The 17517-nt window shown below is 38.5% G+C and overlaps 1 protein-coding gene across 1 annotated transcript in view; it reads right to left on the reverse strand.

Annotated features, from left to right (window-relative positions):
• Positions 1 to 17122, reverse strand: part of HYDIN (HYDIN, axonemal central pair apparatus protein) — a 347261-nt gene extending 330139 nt beyond the window's left edge. Inside the window, 1 exon segment of the mRNA XM_027516055.1 lies at positions 17024 to 17122. The gene's annotated coding sequence lies outside the window, so the exon portion shown is untranslated.
• Between the last annotated feature and the right edge of the window lie 395 nt (positions 17123 to 17517).

Below are 17517 nucleotides of genomic sequence, written 5' to 3' on the forward strand. Positions count from 1 at the left end.
CCAACTTTTTCACTCTCCTCTTTCACTTTCATCAAGAGGCTCTTTAGTTCTTCTTCACTTCCTACCATAAGAGTGGTGCCATCTGCATTATCTGAGGTTATTGATATTTCTCCTGAAAATCTTGATTCCAGCTTGTGCTTCATCCAGTCCAGCATTTCTCATGATGTACCCTTCATATAAGTTAAATAAGCAGGGTGACAATATACAGCCTTGATGTACTCCTTTCCTAATTTGGAATCAGTCCGTTGTTCCATGTCCAGTTCTAACTGCTGCTTCCTGACCTGCATACTGATGTCTCAAGAGGCAGGTCAGGTAGTCTGGTATTCCCATGCTTTAAGAACTTTCCACAGTTTGTAGTGATCCACACAGTCAAAGCCTTTGGCATAGTCAATAAAGCAAAAGTAGACACTATTCTGGAACTCTCTTGCTTTTTCAATGATCCAATGGATGTTGGCAATTTGATCTCTGGTTCCTCTGCCTTTTCTAAATCCAGCTTGAACATCTGGAACTTCACAGTTCATGTGCTGTTGAAGCCTGGCTTGGAGAATTTTGAGCATTACTTTACTAGCGTGTGAGGTGAGTGCAATCGTGTGCTAGTTTGAGCATTCTTTGGCATTGCCTTTCTTTGGGATTGGTTCCAGTCCTGTGGCCACTGCTGAGTTTTCCAAATTTGCTGGCGTATTGAGTGCAGCACTTTCACAGCATCATCTTTTAGGATTTGAAATGACTCGGAATTCCATCACCTCCACTAGCTTTGTTCATAGTGATGCTTCCTAAGGCCCATTTGACTTTGCATTCCAGGATGTCTGGCTCTAGGTGAGTGATCACACCATCGTGATTATCTGGGTCGTGAAGACCTTTTTTGTATAGTTCTTCTGTGTATTCTTGCCACCTCTTCTTAATATCTTTTGCTTCTGTTGCTGCTGCTGCTGCTAAGTCACTTCAGTCGTGTCCCAACTCTGTGCGACCCCATAGACAGCAGCCCACCAGGCTCCCCTGTCCCTGGGATTCTCCAGGCAAGAACACCATACAATTTCTGTCCTTTATTGTGCCCATCTCTGCATGAAATGTTCCCTTGGTATCTCCAATTTTCTTGAAGAGATCTCTAGTCTTTCCCACTCTATTGTTTTCCTCTATTTCTTTGCACTGATCACTGAGGAAAGCTTTCTTATCTCTCTTTGCCATTCTTTGGAACTCTGCATTCAAATGGGTATACCTTTCCTTTTCCTCTTTGCCTTTCACTTCTCTTCTTTTCATAGCTATTTGTAAGCCCTCCTCAGACAACCATTTTGCCTTTTTGCATTTCCTTTTCTTAGGGATGGTCTTGACCCCTGCCTCCTGTACAATGTCATAAACCTCTGTCCATAGTTTTTCAGGCACTCTGTCTATCAGATCTAATCCCTTGAATCTATTTGTCACTTCCACTGTATAGTCATAAGGGATTTGATTTAGGTCATACTCGAATGGTCTAGTGATTTTCCCTTCTTTCTTCAATTAATTAATGTAATGTATTACTATAGCATAAATAACTTGAGAGTTATGGTTCCAGACCATAACATGTAAAAGCAGTTTTTGACAGACCTGTTCATTTAGTCAAATATACTAATTTAAGCATGGCAGACAAGCTATTTTAAATCCATGTTTGCTTTACTAAAATAAAATAACTGCTAATTTATATGCCATTGATTCTGTTACCACCAGAGTCTAAAAACCAGTAGGCTTGCAAAAGCACAGTGAGAATGCCTTTGGTTTCTGAATGCCTTTGGTTTCATGAAACACATGATGAATGTTCATTTGGAGAATTTGCTTCAATCCACATACAAATGCACATCACTCAAAAGTAATCTATTTTATATGCTTATGAATGCTAGGCAATCATATTATTTTCATTGTAGAAAATTCATAAACAAATGCATATTTATTTATGATGTTGAGTTTTTTTTTAATTTTTTTATTATTTTTTTTTCTTTACAATATTGTATTGGTTTTGCCATACATCAACATGCATCCGCCACGGGTGTACACGTGTTCCCCATCCTGAACCCCCTCCCACCTCCCTCTCTGTACCATCCCTCTGGGTCGTCCCAGTGCACCAGCCCCAAGCTTCCTGTATCCTGCATCGAACCTGGACTGACGATTCATTTCTTATATGATATTATACATGTTTCAATGCTATTCTCCCAAATCATCCCCCCCTCCCTCTCCCACAGAGTCCAAAAGACTGTTCTATACATCTGTGTCTCTTTTGCTGTCTCACACACAGGGTTATTGTTACCATCTTTCTAAATTCCATATATATGCGTTAGTATACTGTATTGGTGTTTTTCTTTCTGGCTTACTTCACTCTGTATAATAGGCTCCAGTTTCATCCACCTCAGTAGAACTGATTCAAATGTATTCTTGAATTTGTTGCAGTGAAGAAGAGATTTTGAAATTATCATTTACTGCTAACTAAAATCCCTTTTTTGGATCTAACCATTACATCAATGAAGACTTATTTTAATAATAACAGATGAAATGGCACTCCTGCTGGTTTAGCAAAAATAAAAAATAATTTAAAAATAAGCTACGGTCTATGATCTCTTAATGACTTCTTTGTGAAAGAAATCTAACTAAGCAAAGGAAAATCTTGGGTGTATTAATTTCTCTTCCTAACCAAAAAAAAATCTCTAATTCAATTGTTCTCTCTCCAGCGTGCTGTATCAATTCCTCTACAGAATTTTTCTAACATGAGAAAATATCTTCTCATATGATACTACAATGGGTTTAGTGGATCATTTTCTCAAATCTGCTTATGTCACTTGGATTCAAGAATGCATACTCAATTAGGAATACTTTTTAACAGTATTTAATGCTTTTTAACAATCTATTTTTGTAAAGGATTTGAGTTGTCCAGTATTATTTCTCCCTCCCATTCTTGTTCCTTCTATAAGAACCTACTGCCCTCTCCAGAAGCAGAGGCAGACCTGGCCAATCATGGTAATCTGTTTTCCTATGCTCTGGTTGTTCCTGAGTGTGAGCAATGTGACCCTAATAATGTCAACTGGAATCTTCTATTGCATGATAGTTGAACACTGAGAAAGAGAAGTTCTTTCTTTGGACCTTCTGGGCTGAAAATGAATTTAAAGATATCAGCAGGCATCTTCTCCACTACATGGAGAAAGTTTTCTGCAAGACAATGCCATGTAGATAAAAGCAGAAATGTCAGCAGGATGCATGGATGACAGGTGGGAACAAAGATGAATATAAGTGAATCATAATCATATTGAAAGCAGTTCTAAACTTTGAGGCCCTGATATCTACAGCTCATCTTTTGATCTTATGAGCCATCCTAGTGTCTTAGTGTCCCAACTACACAAACTAATAAATTTCTTATTTTGTTTGAGCAGTACTGAAATTTGAAGTAAGATTCTGTCACTTGAAATCTGACACTCTCTAGTGATAACTGTTATATTTTTAGGACTTTTACATTTACCTGAAAATTACTCCTGGCAATTAGGCGGATGATTTATAAATAACTACTATGCAAAGACATGAGTTTTATTTCCAAAAATAGTAGAAAATGCCTCACTTCTATTAGTATATGAGAGAGTAAGTTTATACATTTTGTATTTATATATACTATATAGATAAATTCATTTGTACCATCAGATATACTCTCCAGGATGCCTAGAAATCTGGAAATCATGAAAAGTCATCAGATATGAGATTATAAAACCCAGGACAGGAATTCCATATATAAATTATTCTGCTCTTACCAAGCCCATATTTGAACATGACTGGCACGTGACAAGGTCTCTGCAGAAGCTCACATGGGTCCAAATATTCTGGTCATCCAGAATGTGTGAGTCCAGAAGAAAGAACTAAAATTATTTCATTTTCACACTTTGAAGGATGAAAGTCTATAGAGGGCTACACAGAAAAATCCTTTACAGAAATTGATACATTTTACATCATTTTCTCCAAGTACTAACAACTTAAGAGTTATTTGCAACATTATTCAAAAGTGATCTTATTTGTTAACCAAATTCTCTGACAAAAATAATGCCTGGGAATCAGATTTCCCTTCACAGAGTCTCTTTAATAAAAGCAAGCCATTCACATAAGAGCAAATCTGGATTTACTCAGTGACCCTTCCATGGTTTCAACAAACATGAGTGAAGAAAGGGACCAATGCTTTCATCAGTCTCCACTGGCCTTTAAGGATGTGGTGAACCCCAGAAGAAAGTGAGCAGCAAGCCTGCCCAGCCCTGCTCAAGAGAGAGCTTTCCACACTGATCACTGTCTCATACACCCTCACAAGCAGCTACTTGTTAAATCCTGCATGTCCACCTTTTATTAAAATGTCAAATGGAATTCTTTTAATTCATATTGGATGGCTGTCATAATAGAATTCAGTAATGAAAACCAATGACAGAGATTGGTTACAAACTAAAACACTATACTTGAGCTCTCTAGTGTATTACAGGGCCATTTTTCTTCTTTCGGTCATCACAGTGTTATATATTGACTAGAAAATTCTGCGTGTGGTGCTTTCAAAGGGCTTGGCCAGATCGATTCCCATTAACAGTAAGAAAAATATCTGTATCCAGCCTATATCTCAATTCAGAACAACTATAAACTTTCTTCTAAAACTAAACAGGACCTCCATTTCCGGTAACGGCAGGTAACAGGTGAACCAACAAGTCCTATGAACACAACTGAAAATTCTTTCTCCAGGGGATCTTCCTGACCCAACAGTCAAACCAGATCTCCTGCATTGCAAGCAGATTGTTCACCGACTGAGCTATGAGGGAATCCTTAAAAAAAATTTAATCTCCTCTAAAGTATTAAAGAGTTTTCAATATAGTCAACAATTTCCAGACCAAAATCTAAAGGAAATCAAACACCAGAGAAGTGAGCAAAGCAGTAGAACGCATACCAACTTCTGCCTTAGGGCATTTGCTAATCCAGATAAATTTGGGCTTTGGTTTTGGTGACCTTGGTGGGCAATAACATAAGAAACAATGATCACACTCCACTCAAGATGGAAAGTACAATTAGAGACATTTTCACCTTAGCCTGGGGCCCACAATGAAAACTGACGACTCCATCACCATCTCCAGGAAGCCACAATAAAATCTATCATGGTGCTAAAAAGAGAAAGAGAATAAAAAGAAAAACAAGAGGGAAAAAATATCTGAAAAGGTGGGGTCACTTCTGACTCAAATTTGCAGCCCAGGTCCTATCACTTAAGTTGTCCACAGAACTTCAAGTCATGAGCTAGGTTCAGGGTCGTCCCAGACTAACAAATCCTGAGGTGCCTGGCAGAAGCAAATACAAATCTCCTATGGAGGAAGGCACCATCCTATCAGAGACTAAAAAACTAAAATCCCTACAAATAATATTTCAAGGACAATGAAGAAAAAAAAAACAAGACCTCACACAAGAAAACAAGACACCATGAGCAAAGTTAACAGAAACTACAGACAGTAGAAGATAGAAACAGAATATAGAAGGTAACAGAAGCAGAAGATATTAAGAAGAGGTGGCAAGAATACACAGAAGAACTCTACAAAAAAGATCTTCATGACCCAGATAATCACAATGGTGTGATCACTCACCTAGAGCCAGACATCCTGGAATGCAAAGTGAAGTGGGCCTTAGGAAGCATCACTATGAACAAAGCTAGTGGAGGTGATGGAATTCCAACTGAGTCATTTCAAATCCTAAAAGATAATGCTGTGAAAGTGCTGCACTCAATACGCCAGCAAATTTGGAAAACTCAGCAGTGGCCACAGGACTGGAAAAGGTCGGTTTTCATTCCAATCCCAAAGAAAGGCAATGCCAAAGAATGCTCAAACTAGCACACGATTGCACTCACCTCACACGCTAGTAAATTAATGCTCAAAATTCTCCAAGCCAGGCTTCAACAGCACATGAACTGTGAAGTTCCACATGTTCAAGCTGGATTTAGAAAAGGCAGAGGAACCAGAGATCAAATTGTCAACATCCGTTGGATCATTGAAAAGGCAAGATAGTTCCAGAAAAACACCTATTTTTGCTTTATTAACTATGCCAAAGGCTTTGACTGTGTGGATCACTACAAACTGTGGAAAGTTCTTAAAGCATGGGAATACCAGACCAACTGACCTGCCTCTTGAGACATCTGTATGCAGGTCAGGAAGCAGCAGTTAGAACTGGACATGGAACAACAGACTGGTTCCAAATCAGGAAAGGAGTACATCAAGGCTGTATATTGTCACCCTGCTTGTTTAACTTATATGCAGAGAACATCATGAGAAATGTTGGGCTAGATAAAGCACAAGCTGGAATTAAGATTGCCAAGAGAAATATCAACAACCTCAGATATGCAGATGACACCACCCTTAGGGCAGAAAGTGAAGAAGAACTAAAGAGCCTCTTGGTGAAAGTAAAAGAGGAGAGTGAAAAAGTTGGCTTAAAGCTCAACATTCACAAAACTAAGATCATAGCATCTAGTCCCATCACTTCATGGCAAATAGATGGGGAAACAGTGGAAATAGATACAGGCTTTATATTTTTGGGCTCCAAAATCACTGCAGATGGTGATTGCAGCCATGAAATTAAAAGATGCTTGCTCCTTGGAAGAAAAGTTATGACCAACGTAGATGGCCTATTCAAAAGCAGAGACATTACTTTGCCAACAAAGGTCCATGTAGTCAAAGCTATGGTTTTTCCATTAGTCATGTATGGATGTGAGAGTTGGATTATAAGGAAAGCTGAGCACCAAAGAATTGATGCTTTTGAACTGTGGTGTTGGAGAAGATTCTTGAGAGTCCCCTGGACTAAAGGAGATCCAACCAGTCCATCGTAAAGGAAATCAGTCCTAAATATTCACTGGAAGGACTGATGCTGAAACTCCAATTCTTTGGCCATCTGATGTGAAGAACTGACTCATTTGAAAAGACCCTGATGCGGGGAAAGATTGAAGGTGGGAGGAGAAGGGGACGACAGAGGATGAGATGGTTGGATGGCATCATCGACTCAATGAACATGAATTTGAGTAAACTCTTGGAGTTGGTGATGGACAAGGAGGCCTGGCATACTGCAGTCCATGGAGTCGCAAAGAGTCAGACACAAATGAGCAACTGAACTGAACCGAAGAGACAGTAGATCATCAAAGGCTTCATAGAGGGTACTTAATGGATACAAACTATGAAATAACTATATTACTCGGCCTGAAGTACTAACAGATAAGCCTGAAGATCTCTTTAGGACACAGGAATCTATAACCAAAAAATGATACAACAATTCTGTGAAAACAAATGGACTCTTCAAAAATGTTAATATTCGAAATAGCAAAAACCTACACCGTCCCCCTGCCCCACTCCAATATGTCAGGGGAACTATTCGACACTAAGGAGACTAAAAACCTTAAAAACTCAATGAAGCACATGACCCTTGACTGAATCCTGAATTTAAAAAGAAAAAGGAAACATTATTGAAAATTGGGGGGGAAATGAATACAGAATTTATTAACACTGCATTAATTTTAAGCTTATGGACTGTGATAACAATATTGTGATTACCTGAAAGAATTTTGCTCTTCTTAGAAAGTATCTGTTAATGTATTTAAAGGAGCAATGTGAAAGGACACAAAAGCAAATGTGGCAGAAAGTTAAAAACTAATGACTCTAAGTAAAGGGCACTTAGGTACTATTATTTCAAGTTTTCTTTAGATTTGGAAACTTTTAAGAAGAAAACATTATAGGGGGAAGTTGTAGGGGGAAGTCGTATAGAAGATTTCGTGAGATCCAAAAAGAACATCTAACAATAAGAGGTATAGTAGCTAAATTTAGAAATTTCTTAAGTATACAAGTGAAGTTAAGAGACATGGAGGAGAAAGAGCTGATATCATTGGAGCCTTGAGGGCAAAGAGATGAGTCAGAGGCAATATCTAAAAAAATGATAGCTGAGGATTCTACCGAAATGTTGAAAAAGACCAATATGTAGATTCAAGAAGTCCACTAAATCCCAAGCTAGATAGATGGGAGAAAATCCATACCTAGACTCATCTTAGAGATGGTAAAGAAAACTAAAAATAGATAAATCATTTAAAAGGCCAATAAAAAAAAGACAAATTATGTTCAAAGAGGCCATGGTTCGATTGAGAGCTAATTTCCCAATATAATGGAAGACAGAAAATGGTAGAATTATGCAATCAAATTTACTGGAAGAAAAAACTGCCATCTTTTAATTCTATAGTCAGCAAAAGTATCTTTCAAGAGTAAATTAAAGACAATTTTGGATAAACAAATGTGGGAAGATTCCCCATAGCAGATCTACTTCAAACTTAGTTAATTGGTATTGACTGCAACTTTAACCTACACTGATATTTTAGATTCTGCTCTCCAGGATTCTGCTGTTCTCTCAAACAATCCATCCAATAAGTTACAAGAAAAATGAACAACTATTGCTGAAAATGATTTTGAAATGGTTAATACACAAATCATTCCATTTGAAGTCTCAATGAATGATCCAAGTTGTCATTCATATAAGTTCATTAATACTTGTAAATCCATACTAATGAACAACTTTTCCAAAGTGAGAAATCAAAATAGTTTGAACTCAGCAGGGATATCATTTGTGCCTGACTCATAATAAAGGAAGTCTGTCCTATGGCTCTGTATTCATTACTTACCAAATAGAAACATCATTACCCGTATATAAATTTCTCTTCTAAACAAAACAAAACAAACCCATGAGTGGTGACCTCAAACTGAACTAGTTAAATTTAGGGACTCATTTGTAAAGGTCAGTGTCCTTTGCTGAAAATCCACTTTTTATGGAGATGAGAAGTTTAACCTGCCCTACGAGTACCAGGCATAATTAGCCAGCTGCACTCTCATAATAAGGTGCAGATGGTTAATTACACCAGCAAATAACTGCTTACTTGTGGGCACAAAAGCCTGTACCTAAAAATCATTAAACGTATACTTGGGCCTATCTATGCTCATGCAAACAAAACACATTTCCAAGGTTTCACCTGTGAGCAAATCACCACAGGCTCCAACTCCACCACTCTGGGGGAGACCCATTAACACTGCTGAGGTCTGGTTCAAGGAAGGGACACTAGCCGCAAAGCCATAAATCAGTGAGCGAAATATTTCACGGGGTGCTGAGTCCTTGTTGAAAAATCTCCTGAAGTTAATTTGTTGTAACAGAAACCTAAGGTAGAATTTGTTTTCCCTAGAACCCAAAGTAAATTCTAAATTCAGATTAAAAACTCTAAAGAATTTTTTCTTCACAAGCAAAAGTCAACACTAGTTGTCTGACAAAGAAAAAAAGACAAATTTTCCTGTGCCCTTGAGAAATTTCACTGGCTAGCTGAGCTCCCAGAATTTAGAAAGCCATATCAGAAACAATACATCCAGTGGTTGTTAGGTTGTTCCAAAGATCCCACTTAAAAACAAATTCTACTAATCCCCATATGGTGAGAATAGGACTTGGGCAGAAAGCAGAGAGGGCTCACTACTTTCTAAAACCCAAATCTGGAAGTTCTCTGCCAGCTTCACTGTTCTCGACTTGCAGGGTTTAAAATGTCAGGGCTAGGGAAGAGAATGCTCATCTACTTGAATCTGCACAGAACCTTTACTCAGAGGAATCCACAGGATGTGTGATTCTATTCAGTTTAATTGTATGTTGGGGAAGAGGAAAAGCTGTCTGCCATGGTTTTAATTGCTAAGAGCACACGATCTTTTTAGGAACCATCTGTTTAATTGTAATTACAAATAGCGATGCAAAAACACAAATGATTAACAAGTACAAAACTTCCCTACCACTAACAGTTTTAACATAAGAAGCCATATAGTGAAAGAGTGTGTTGTTGCCTTTTTCCTCTCTGCAATATTTCATGATTTAGCAACTGGCAGTCTACTATTTATTACAGAATCTCATTCTGGTGGTGCTAAAGTTATTAATTAGTATTCTTGGATTATATTTCTCTGTTACTCCTTTTTATTAAACTTTAATTCCCTCTGAGAGTGACAGGGATTATATCAGAAATGAAATACCTAAGGCTCCTGTTTTCTACCTCCTGTTCAAATCTTTGAGGTTTGATATAATCACACATCACCTATAATTAATTACCTGGGACATTCCAAAGTATTGCAAGACTAATTTTTTGGCTTTCATAAGCATAAATTTCAGCCTTCTTGGTTTTGAAATATGCTTACCACACTGTTATCATTCTAAAAGACACAAGTATTGGTGATTGTTTCCAGGCATGAATAAAAATAGCTTAACCTTGAAATTTATTTTAATTAAGGATTTTTCAAAGTCATTGCCGCAAACCTGGTGGATTCTTTATAATAAAAACAAGCATCAACAACATAGTTGTACAGAACACAAAATTAGGGGCGAAGTTTTTTAACTTGGGTTTATAAGAGTAGTTTAAAAAAATAAAGAGAGAGAAACGCTGTGAGATCATAATGTTAATAGAGCAACCTTATATTTAGGACATTTTAGATAGCCTATTAAAGCAAGAAGATGCGATTTTAAAATAAAATTCAGGAGAGATGTATGAACTGACAGTGAAATTACATGAGATTTCTTTCTTAGTCATGTCACACTGATTTTTCCTCAAAGTAAGATGAGTTGACTCTTTGGTATTCATTTTAAGATGAAGATCACCACTTAAACAATACCATATACTTTCTGACTAGTCTTTCAGTCACACATGAAACACTTTTAAAAAGCCCTCTCTCCTCTACCACTGCAACAGATAAAGATGACCCTTAAAAAATCAGAGAACTAAAGCACTTTAAATCCTCAAAGATGTAAAAAGACTGACTGCACAGCTTTTCAAGTTAAATTGCGGTAGAGGCATTGTGCGATATGTCAATTCCTCAGTTATGCTCTGTCCAACCCGAATCCTTCTAGTCATGATCCTACAATGATTTTTGCCTTATTTCAAGCCTGGCTTCCCCTTGCAAGTCATTTTATATGAAGAGCAGCCAAATGCTAAGCTCATTTGCAACTGTTAATGAGGAAATAGATCTTGGGAGAAAATATATGAAAGAAAAAATCTGCCCTCGGAAACAGCTGCTTCTTCACTTTGAACAACAGCAACTGTGATGGAGTGTGTCACTGTGCCCTGAGCTCCGAAATGTGCTGTCCTAAACCAGCGATCTTTAACCTCCAAGGTTCAAATCAGTTAAAAGCTATGAACACCGTTCCCCAAAAGATGAAAATAAACATAAAATCTAAACTAAACATAAACATAAGATAACAACTAGAACCATATGGGAGGATTCCATCCCATACCAACTCAAAACAAGAAGTCGTGCTGCCCTGGGGCCCCTAGATCAGGCATGCAGAAATGCTTACTCCCTGACAGGCAGGGTCGACACAGCACTTCAGTGACCACTCAGCACTGAAGCAGCTACAGAAGACTGTCGACTTTCTGTTCCCCAAAAGATTATGGGAGTAAAATCTCTGAAAGGAGAATGAGGCAGGAAAGTGGGCAGGGTACAACCTTTAAAAGAATGACATAGCCTGAGGGTACAACAATCTGAGTAGAGACAACAGGGAGAAGGCGATGGCACCCCACTCCAGTACTCTTGCCTGGAAAATCCCATGGGCGGAGGAGCCTGGCAGTCTTCAGTCCATGGGATCTCTAAGAGTAAGACACGACTGAGCCACTTCACTTTCACTTTTCACTTTCGTGCTTTGGAAAAGGAAATGGCAACCCATTCCAGTGTTCTTGCCTAGAGAATTCCAGGGACAGGAGAGCCTGGTGGGCTGCTGTCTATGAGGTCGAACATAGTCGGACACAGCTAAAGCGACTTAGCAACAGCAGCAGCAGCAGCAGCAGAAACAAGGTCCAGGATGGCAGACCAGTTGTCTTCCACTAGACTCTGAGTCTCAGTATACACTCACTGAAACACATCAGCATGCTAAATGACACACCCACAGGCACCACGACCATAAATGTCAAAAAGTGGGCAGTGGCCCAATTCCTGGAAGTCCCCATCCTTTCCCCAGAAGAGCTAGAATACTCCTCCCACTCATTAGCCTATGAAATTACCCACCCCTATAAAAATTGACAACCCCATAACCTGGTGCCTCTAATGCCTCTCTTGCCTTCTGAGATGGCCCACACTCTGTCTATGGAATGTGTCTCCTCCCTGAAAAAACTTTCACCTCAAAACAAACAACAAACAAAACTATTAACATAAATCCAGAGTCAAGCATCTCTACTCTATGCAGATCCCAGTTTACCAGTTTAAACATAGCTTCAATACTCACTCATAGGCTATGTCGGTTCTCTCACACTTGATGAGAGTTTTCCTCTTCTAAATATTTTTTTATGTTAACATGTAAAAACATTCTCAAAGCTACTGTGAAGCTCGTAAAACTATACCACTAATTAATAATAGATAATAACTTTCCCTATCCTGTGTGATCACATGAATCACTCTCCCACATAAGCCAGAGGGATTGTTGGGCCTTCCCCTAAATAATTCTAAATTTTCTCATATACAAAACATGAAATAAAATGTAAAACTAAATCTATAAAACTTCAAGAAGAAAACACAGAAGAAAATCTGTGTTACTTTGGGTTAGGTGAAGAATTTTAGATAACATAATACATAATAGAAAAAATAGTAAATTGGACTTCATCACAATTTAAAACTTTTGACTCCAAAAGGCAACTCAATAAGAAGACAAGTGAATAAGACATGGGCAAAAGATACAAACACAAACTTCAGCAAAGAAGAGATAAAATAATCGATAAACTCATGCTGTTCAACGTCATTAGGCATCACGGAAATGCAAATTTGAAACAGAATGAGAAACCACTACACATCTACAAAAATGATTAAAATGAACAAGACTGTCACTAGATGTCATGGATGTGGAGCAGATGACACTTTCATACTGTGCTGGTAGAAATGCAAAATGCTACAGTTAATTTGGAAAACAGTTTCTTATAAAATTAAACATATACTTACCATAGAACCTAGTAATCACATTCCCAGGTACTTATCCAAAAATTATAATAACATATGTTGATACAAAGACTTTTCTGGGAATGACTACAACCAGCAACAAGAGAACTTTCTGAGTTAACAGAATCATTCTATACATTTACATGGATACATAGCAATTTTTCAAAACCCACAGAACTGTACTTCTACATCTAAAAGGAATAAATTTTGGAAAAGGGTCTATTCAGATCCTCTGCACATTTTTAGTTGGGTCTTTTCTTTTTTGACATTGAATTATATGAGTTCTTTGTATATTTTAATATTAATCCCTTATCAGACATAGCATTTGAAAATACCTTCTCCCAGTCTGTAAGTGGCCTTTTATTTTGTCAGTTTCCTTCACTGTGCAAAAGCTTTTTTTTTTTTTTTTTTTGCAAAAGCTTTTTAGTTTGAAGTATTCCCATTTGTTTATTTCTGCTTTTGTTTCCCTTGCCTGAGGAGACATGGCCAAAAAATATTTCCAATATTATTGTCAAAGAGCATACTGCTTAGGTTTTCTTCTAGAAGTTTTATGGTTACAGGTCCTACATTTCAGTCTTTATTCCATTTTGAATTTATTTCTGTGCATAGTATGAGCGAGTAGTCCAGTTTGATTCCTCTGGATGTAGCTGTCCAGTTTTCTGAACACTGTTTACTGAAGGAGCTGTCTTTTCCCCATGATGTATTTTTGCCTCCTTTGTCATAGATTAATTGCCCATATAAGTGTGGATTCATTTCTGGGTTCTTTATAGATGATCGACAGGTTCACGAAAAGATGCTCAAGATCACTAATCAGAGAAATGCAAATCAAAACCACAATGAGATATCACCTCACACCTCTCAGAAGAGCTATCATCCAAAAGACAACAAATAAGCTTTGGTGAGGACGTGGAGGAAAGGAAACCCTTGTGCACTGTTGGTGGGAATGTAAATTGATGCAGCCATTATGGAAAACAGTGTGGAGATTCCTCAAAAAACTAAAACTAGAACTATAATGTGACTTAGGAATTCCACTCCTTGGTATTTATCCAAAGAAAACAAAAACACTAATTAGAAAAGACACATTCACCCCAATGTTCACTGCAGCATTATTACAATAGCCAATATATGGAAGCAACCCAAATGTCCATCAATAGAAAAACAGATAAAGAAGATGTGGTATATGTACACAGTGGAATATTACTCAGCCATAAAAAGAATGAAATCTTGCCATTTGTCACAACATGGATGGATCTAGAGGGTATTGTGCTAAGTGAAATAAGTCAGAAAGAGAATACCAAAAGTCATCACTTATATGTGAAATCTAAAAAATAAAACAAATGAATAAACATAACAAAACAGAGATAGTCATAGACCCAGAGAACAAACTGTATGGTTTTTCTGGTGGTTGCTAGAGGGGAGGAGGTGAAGGGAGGAGAGTAATCGGTGACGGAGATTAAGAGGCACAAATTTCCAGTTGCAAAATAAGTGGATCATGGGTATTAAACGTACAGTGTGGGGAATGTATTCAATAATTATATATCCTTGAGTGGTGACAGATAACTAGATTTATTGTAGTGATCATTTTTAAAGGCATAGAAATATTCAATCATGATGTTGTATAACAGGAACTAACAGTGTTGGAGGTCAACTATACTTCAAAAACAAGCAAACTTATAGAAAAAGAGATCAGGTTACCAGTAGTAATGGGTTGAGGGAGGGGGAACCGGACGAAGGCAGTCAAAAGGTACAAACTTCCAATTATAAGATAAATAAGTACCAGGGATGTAATGTACATGATATATACAATTAACTCTGCTGTATGTTATACATGAAAGTTGTTAAGAAAATAAACCCTAAAGAGTTCTCATCACAAGTAAAATTGTTTATATTTCTTTAATTTTGTATTTATATGAGATGATGGATGATGACTAAACTTACTGTGATAATCATTTCATCCTGAATATAGGTCAAATCATTATGCTATACAGCTTAAACTTATACAGTACTGTATGTCAATTATATCTCAATAAAACTAGAAGAAAAAATAGAGGTGAATTTTACAGTATGTAAATCATGCATAATAAATCGGACTTTTTTTTTAAATTTTATTTTATTTTTAAACTTTACAATATTGTATTAGTTTTTAAAACACCTAAGAAAATACTGGGATAAAATATTAATTTAAATTTTATCTCAACATAGTATCAATATCTCAAAGTATCCATACCAAGGGTATGTAAAATACCCCAACTGATCAATATAAAAAGGACAGTCAGATTTAAATTGGACAAAGATAAAGAATGACAACCCACAGAAGATCAATTATCAGTAGTAAATAATCATAAACTGCTTTATCTCACTAGTAAGCCAGCAAATGTAAATTACAACAAAGTGGTAAACATTATTTTCCCATAAGAAAGACAAAGTTTTAAAAGACTGATAATATCAAGTGTTGATGCCTATGCAGGGCAAGTACAATCTCTACAAGACTTCAAAAGAGTTACATCAATGGGGATGATGGAAATTCAATTTATTCATATTCAGCCAAATAAAAGGACAAAAAAACAACCTTTATAATAGCTGGGTGATTGTCTTTGCTGTTTAGTCAGTGGGCTGTAGAATGAGGTGAGATGGTTTTTAGTCCTGAGAACACTTGTGTCCATTTCATCAATGCTCAACAGTCAGTCCAGTGCAGACTGAGGAGAGCCCAGAAGGATGCATGAATGATTCTTAAGGCTTTAGCAGTCCACCAAGCAGAGTGATGTTCAGGTAGCCACATGAATAGCAACAGCCTCCTCAATGTTCTCAAAGAAGAAGCTGAAGAATGAAATGAAGGCTACAGCAAAATTTAGAAGAACAAAGACATAATGGAACAGGGACTTCCCTGGTGGTCCAGCAGTTAAGAATCTGCCTGCCAGTGCGTGGGACACCGGTTCAATCTCTGGTCCGGGAAGATCCCACATGCCCTAGAGCAGCTAAGCCCACAATTACTGAAGCCTGTGCGTCTAGAGCTGGTGCTCTGCAACAGAAGAAGGCACCACAATGAGAAACCCACGTACCTCAACTACAGAGTAGCCACTGCTCACCTCAACTACAGAGTAGCCGCTGCTCACCACACCTCGAGAAAGCCCAAGTGCAGCAACGAAGGCTTTGCCTTCAACGTTGACCTTAGCATCCCCAACCTAATACAGCAGTAAAACATGACTCTACTAAATAAGATCATAAGAGCACAAATCCTGTCTTAACATTACATTTTTTTTTTTCCTGCAAAACATCTAGGTTACTACCAAACATTAAGTAGGATCTCAATGACTTTAAGGAGTAAAGCAAAGGAGAGTGGGGAAGAATCATCTAGATAAAATACATACTGGTTGAAGTATTCTGGAGAGAAAAGGCCAAGACCCTATAGAGGCAGGGAGCAAGAAATCTAAGGTAAAACAAGTGAGGACACGTAGAGAACGGGACACCAGGTGGTTAAGAGTTATACCGACAGCTCTAACCATGGGACACTCTATGAACCCAGACTGCAGAACTGTAAAGGGCGGTTAATCATTAGGCACTTCACAGGCGCAGCTACGCAGTAAGACCACACAGGTAAAACATATCAGGGTATACCGGGAATGCATTCGAGAAGAAGGGAGGAGGGGGTACGGCACCCCATTTTCCCGTTAAGGAAACACAGAAAATGACTTGCCCAAGGCCGAGCTAATTAGAAGTTAGAAGCAAGGTGAACTTCTAACTCTCCTTCAGGCTGATGTCTGCTCCTCATCCACACAGATTCTAGGGAACCAACAGAAACTGGAGGCTCCACTATTGAGCGGAGAGGGGGTGAGGAGAAAGAGCATGAGGAGGCTGGGGAGAGATGGGATCTGGAAAGCTTAGGGAACCCCTGGGACAAAGAGCTGGAACACGAGGGAATGCCCCCAGTCAGTCCTTATACCCCTCATATTGCGACCCCACGACCACTGCGAGGGCCTTCGACCCCGGTGACCTCCACCCCCTGTCAATTCCGCGCCCCATTCCCCACCAAGACCCCGCGTCCAACTCACAGACGCTGTAGCAAGGGCTTCCCAACCCGGCTCCAAGCAGCCGGCTCTCCTCCTGTGCCGCCTGGTAGCGGAGCTGTTACCATCCGTTGCCACAGCAACCACTCAGCGCCGCACAGCTTAGCAAGCCGCTTGATGATTGGAGAAGGCAAGCGTCCATAGCAACCGCCAGGCAGCGATACTTGTACCCCATGGTCTGTAGCCTACCAGGCTCCTCAGTCCATGGGATTTTCCAGGCAAGAATACTGGAGTGGGTTGCCATTTCCTTTCCATCAGACACCTTCTCTCCCCAAAGGCACCCTCTCTCACCAGACACTTGTCCTAGTTCTTTAAAAGTGCATCATGCATTATCTTATTTAACGCCTATCTGCCGGTGTTGCAGTGAGGTTCTTCATCTCTCCATAAATTTTTAAGAGTTCTTTTCCCTCTTCAGGAGGTCTCTGAACCCTTAAGTTATCTGCAAAAATTTATGTCCCTGTACCAAGTAGGATGGTCCA

Source organism: Bos indicus x Bos taurus, chromosome 18, assembly GCF_003369695.1.
Source record: "Bos indicus x Bos taurus breed Angus x Brahman F1 hybrid chromosome 18, Bos_hybrid_MaternalHap_v2.0, whole genome shotgun sequence".
Taxonomy (NCBI): Eukaryota; Metazoa; Chordata; class Mammalia; order Artiodactyla; family Bovidae; genus Bos; species Bos indicus x Bos taurus.